Raw genomic sequence first — 6,000 nt, forward strand, 5'->3', positions numbered from 1 at the left:
AAAGTTCATTAATCGCATTAAATAATTAAATCAAGCTCCCAAAACTTTGTTTAGTATCCAAGTATAATAATACACCAAGTATGCCCTAGTGATGACTCTTGATGTTGGCATCTCTACACGAACAAGCTAGTGCTTTGAGCTTTGGGAAGGAAATAATAGAGATAACATTTTACTAAATGAATTTGGTTCAGTCTTTTCATTTCTATAACCCTTTTGAACAAAGTTAAAATCTGAATCGGGTTTGATTGATAATACCTTTGGAAAACCTGTGATTAAACACAAACGATTTGTTCAGAATGGGAGAACAAGAAACAAACCTTCTTCCATATTTTGTGAAAGGAGATGGCTTCGAATCTTGCTGCAAGCGGAGCTGATTACGAAGAAGAAGTGAAGAAGAAGAATAACGAATTCAACTCTTGCTATAAGCGGAACTGTGTGCGTATTTTTCTATTTGGGTAAAGATAAATTGAGAAAGAAACCTGCTCTAGATTAGACTCTATTGAGTGTTGCCTGTTTGGGATAATTAGATTGGGATAGACGGATAGTTCTGAATTTTCAATTGGATTTCACAAAAGAAAGGATTTGGCTGTAGGAGTATGGGCTGTGGACATATGGGTTTTAAATTTTATTATTTATATATACACTACTAGAAAAAAGACCTTTTACGACGCTCATTGTGCGTCGCAAAACGTTCAGACAACGCGCAAATGCGCGTCAAGGAAGGCCCTGTCAAGAAAGGCCATGTCATAAATGAAGACGACACACATTTTTGCGTATCGTAATTTTTATTTTTTTTAACAAAAAAATTATTTTTAGATTTACTAGTTTTCAAATTAAATTTGCATTTCATGTCTCATAATAGAAAATAAAATACCATATACAAAAAATACAATCCATTGCACAAAAGTTAATGTCATACAAAATACAAAATAAAATACAATAAATAAGAAAGATAATTCATTGCACTAAAATGTCAAATACAAATAATCATTGCTAACTATATAACCTAATACTACATTGCTATTAAAGGACATCATCATAACTCACTGAAGGTCTTGGAACAATGTTCTCGTCATCAACTCTTACACCAACCTTGCTTTAGTAGATGACTTTACCATAATAAATTTCAAACAATTATACAAATAATCATACGAGGCATACAAGATATCAGAAATTTATAAGATTATCCAACCAAAATAAATTAACATAAAAAAAAACATACCTGTTATATGGCAGTGGCAGCAAGATTTCTCCTGGTTGGCTTCAATGGTGGTCTTCCGATGGTGGCTGGTGGTCACTGAAAAACAACACATCAGTAAAAAAACAAATCAAAGCATCCTTACTTGTTCTGTGGGCAGTGGCCACCGGATATTGGGGGTGTTTAATGGTGGTCCTCTGGTGGTGGCTTGTGGTCACCGGGGATATAGTGGAACACAACAACAAACTTCAACAATTGTATACCAATAAGAAATTACTAACTGTAACTCTATATGGATGATTGCTTTTATGAGGATAAACCTCAGCACCAACAGAAAAGCACTTAACACATAGATCAAAATCAGAGCAACAAGCACTCAACACAAAGAAGAGGACCTAACTTTAACTTCATGTAGTTTTAGTTAATAATGGAAAAGAATCCTCTCCCTTTGTTACTTCCTTTTCCACAACAGCTCCCTTTTGTTTTTGCTTTTTCACCAACACCAGACTTCTCCCCCTTTTCTTTCTTTCCACTTTTATCTGCAAACATTATTAAAATTAAATAAAATAATAATAATAATAATAATAATAATAATAATAATAATAATAATAATAATAATAATAATAATAATTACCAACCCTTTTGCTTTATCACTAAATATTCAGAGGTTCAGGGTTTTCAGAGAAAAATAATAGTGACCTGAAATTTTTGTGTTCTTCAACTTTTCAGTAACTTTTTTTGCTTTAGCTTCTTCCTTAACAGCCTAGTCAGCTCGGTCAGCTTGACTGCCAGCAAAATTTATTCCGGAAAAACTCCACTTCTTCATCTTTCTGTACACGAAAAAAAATTAAAAAAAAATATTTTTAACATTGAATTTTGTTATTGATAATTAGTTAATTACCAATTCCTTGAATAATGGAACAAAGGTCCCAATTTTGTGGCCAATAGGTATGAACTCCCAAGGGGTTTTGGCCTTTTTGATATCTCCCTTATCATCATATAGGGATAGTTGAAGGGGCAAATTGAGCTGCTTGAGGACCTGTGTATCAATAAAACAAATAGAAAGAATTATTTGAAGGGGTAAAAACGGTATTTTACAGATTGGAAACAGATTAGTGGGAATTTACTTGCCTCAATAGAAAACGATGGCATAAAAGGTTCTAGAAGGCATGCAAGAGGATAGACGATTCCCCTATACCTTTATCTTTATCTAAATTAACTCGATTGAAATTCCCTTTGTTTTACTTACTTTGACTTGTGATACTTTGCTAGAATAGAAGAAGCAATCTCATTGGCTCCATAAGTAATGGAACTCAAGATTCCACCGGATGATGATCTACCAAGTCCTTTAACATATAGAGGCGATAAAATCAATCTTTTAAAAGGATGACCCCTCTAGTTGATCTATCACCTCAGTCCACCTTATAGCCCATTGGTGTAAAACTTGCGCCCAACCTGCTGTTATGAGTCCAAAGCAATATTCAGTAGAAAACTCAAGATTCAAATGAATCGTATTATGCACCTAGCTAGCTTGTTTAGCTATACATCTAATTAAACAACTTTAAAAAGGGTACATAATGAGTGAACATACTGCCAACTAGCTATTAATTTTAAAGACTATTGCATGTGTCGTGTAGTGTTAATTTAAAACAGAAAGCAATCAAGTGAAACTCCATCATATCAGCAAAGATTGATTAACTTCAAAAAGTGAATTTAAGTTGCGTAACACTAGTAAAGTACATAAGATGTATCAGAAAGCTAAAAGAAAAAGGTTGAAACTTACATGTTCATTATTTCCCTCCAGCAATCATCCTCTTTCGTATTGCACACATATCACTTTTTCCTCTTTCAAAAACAGATTCAAAATTATAACAAGTAAAGACAATGTTGTCAGAATGCTGTTATTAGGTGATGTGACAAAAACGACGACTTTGAGGAACTCATTGAGTAGAAAGGAGATTACCTCTCTCAATCCAGCTTTGATTTTGTCTCTTTGCTTTTCAAGCTCACTAATTTAAGCTCCTAACTCCTGAAAAATGTTCTAATCTTCAAATTAAGGTAATAGAATCTAATCATCTAAAGATAATAAAATAAATGTAATAAACTTCCAAAATGCCATCAAACCTTCTCAATTTGGCTGACTTCATTGCTTCTAGCTACACGAAAAGTAAGGGCTTCGTTTTTCTTTCCCTACCAGCACATCATTGAGGTCAAGAAAAATACACTTGTATAAATTAAAAACAAAGTCAAAAGAAATGATAAAATAATTACCTCTGCTCCAAATTAAATTCGCTTTTCTGTTTTGGAGGCCTAGTTATGAAGAGATTCCACTAGAACTTTTAATATATCAACCTGCACAATAATTACACAATCATACAAAATATAATCAATTAATCATTTAATAAACTAGATGAACCATACTCTCTGAGCATGAGTCTCGATTATATCCCCATATCTCAACAATCGTTTCTTCAGTAAAAATGATTTCAATCTGCAGCACAACTGAATATGTGTAACAGGTTCTTCTATTTCCTGCATCAGAAAAGGTGTGTTTATTCACATATGGTTTCCTATTAGGGTTTATTGTTGTATTGATTTCATCAACAACTTAACCATTAATGATGCAGTGCTTGTTGCCTCAGAAGAATTGTCACTGGCTTCATGTGCAGATTGCTGGCATTTCATTCTATTCAATCATTGATGTATTTGTGAGATTTCAAAATCTATTCTGAGGGCAAATCACACAACAAAGAACAGATATAAAATTAGCTTAAAAACAAGAAATTCAACATATTTTTTTACAGTTTTAGACTCTTTCCTCACCTACCATGCTATGTCACCAGTTTCTTTGAGCCCAATGATTGCAATTTGAGTAAACTGAAGTAATTCTTCCCTTCTTACCTGAAACAAGTTGTGGGGCATACAAAAGTCAGCCCTGTAGATTCTCCAAAGTCAAAAGTTTTGAAGTGATGATATTATTATTATAATTATTAATTACCAGCATTTCAACATCATAAAGTGAGAATGCTTTTGCCAGATCTTGAATACTTTTCACAACCACATCATGGACTTCCCTCCCTCCTGCTAGACACAATCTAGACAATATGAAGAAAAATGAGAACATAAAAAAGGAACAAAAGAACATAATCAGAATGATGAGAGAATTGTTACCTGAATATTTTGTGAATTAACAAAATTTCCTCCTCATTTGGTGCTCCAAGAATCTGATTCAGACAAAAGAGTGAACCTGCGGTTAAACTCCAGGAATCAGCAAATACAAAACAATTGATATGGTGTTGAAATAAAATTTAACTACATACATATTTCCTAATTTATTTTATAGAAAATAAAACTTCCAACAAAAATTTATCAGCTAAAGACTTATCATATAGCTTTCTAATTGTAGTTTATCCATAAATACTGAGTCATTGTACTTCAAAAATTGTTTCACTTGGGCCATTTGATACAAAACAGTTTGACTTTCTATAGTTATTTCATAAACATTTTGGTTTAATACAACAATACTAAATTGATTACAAAGCATTACTTAGAAATCAATAAACTGATAAGTGATAACCGACGTTCAATATTTCAATTACAAACTGAAGATTCGACTCAACAAACTGATTTCGGCATTCAATTACAAACTGATCCAACGCATGGATAGAAGACTTGGATAACAACAATTAATCTATTACTTACCTGATTAGCAGTCAGAAAAATAAGCAAGACTGTAGGAGTGCATAAATTGATCCTTCACAGAATCACATCAACCCTGGGACCTCGTTAGTCGATGCTGTCGTTGAAGCGTGAATCGTGGATGATCTATGTGTTCTGCTGCAATCGATCTATGTCGCCTTATCGCGTGCGACTACGTGAAAAACTGAACTATCTTTATTTTTAGGCCCCCTAAAAATAATGGGCCGCCCTTCTTGCCCCTCCTTGTCACCGGTCATGACCCTTCCAATATATTTGACTCGTATGGTCCAAAATACCCCTGACTTCTCATCACTTCAGTTATTGGGTTTCATATCACGATAAAATTCCAGAAACCCGATATCTCCCTTCCAAAATCAGAGGTTGCAAATCCATATTACTGAAGATGAACTGAAGATGGCGGAGATTTTTCCCTAGATCAATGGTGTTAGAGGAAGAAACAGAGGAAAAGGTAGCGAGTGTGGATGGAGAGGCATGAATGTGGTCTAGGGTTTGAACATACCCATCGTCCCAATCTTTCTTTGTCTTAAATGAACAAAATCGGAAAAGGAATCTGAAAAAAAAAAACCCGATGATCCAGAGTTGAAAGAAGTTCAAATGGAAGATTGATTGTTCAAATTCGCGCAGTTATTCCGAACCCTCGCACGTACTGGGTTGAGAGAAAATGAGAGAAGCGGAAGCTTGAAAGAAAATAAAACCCTAGCACGTGCTAGAGAGAAGGGAGGTGGCGATGGCTTAGGGTTTACAGAGAGACGGGAGGTAGAGAATGAAGGGAGATATAGAGGAGAGAGTATCAGAGAGGGGAGAGTGGATTGCAAGGATGAAAGATAGATAGAAGATAGAAAAATCGAGGCGGGTTTTCAAAATTTTGGGGATTTCGTTTCCCCCTTGTCTACTAAAAGCGCGTTTCATTAAAATTATAAAGCGACAGGTTCAAATGACGCGCGTTTAAGATAAAGTGCCCTCCGTGTATATAGCGATAGGTACAAACGACGCGCGTTTATGATAAAGTGCCCTCCGTGTTTTTTTTTTCTTAAGACACTAAATTAAGGGCACGCAATAATGCGTGACGTAAATCCGTAATT

General features: G+C 34.5%; 1 long non-coding RNA gene across 8 annotated transcripts; it reads right to left on the reverse strand.

The window, feature by feature from the left end:
- Window positions 1-878: 878 nt before the first annotated feature.
- On the reverse strand, window positions 879-5,785 carry LOC111903700 (uncharacterized). Of its 8 annotated transcripts, none has more exons than XR_008225697.1 (14): window positions 4,901-5,785; window positions 4,370-4,422; window positions 4,197-4,279; window positions 4,026-4,099; window positions 3,812-3,926; window positions 3,620-3,730; window positions 3,470-3,550; window positions 3,323-3,388; window positions 3,162-3,227; window positions 2,982-3,043; window positions 2,100-2,656; window positions 1,898-2,028; window positions 1,223-1,737; window positions 879-1,109 (listed from the first exon to the last, which is right to left on the reverse strand). It is a non-coding gene; the product is annotated as an uncharacterized LOC111903700 (long non-coding RNA). The 8 variants fall into 8 exon arrangements; XR_008225695.1 differs by having other exon boundaries at window positions 4,197-4,293; XR_008225696.1 differs by having other exon boundaries at window positions 4,370-4,445.
- Between the last annotated feature and the right edge of the window lie 215 nt (window positions 5,786-6,000).

This window comes from Lactuca sativa, chromosome 8, assembly GCF_002870075.4.
Source record: "Lactuca sativa cultivar Salinas chromosome 8, Lsat_Salinas_v11, whole genome shotgun sequence".
NCBI lineage: Eukaryota > Viridiplantae > Streptophyta > Magnoliopsida > Asterales > Asteraceae > Lactuca > Lactuca sativa.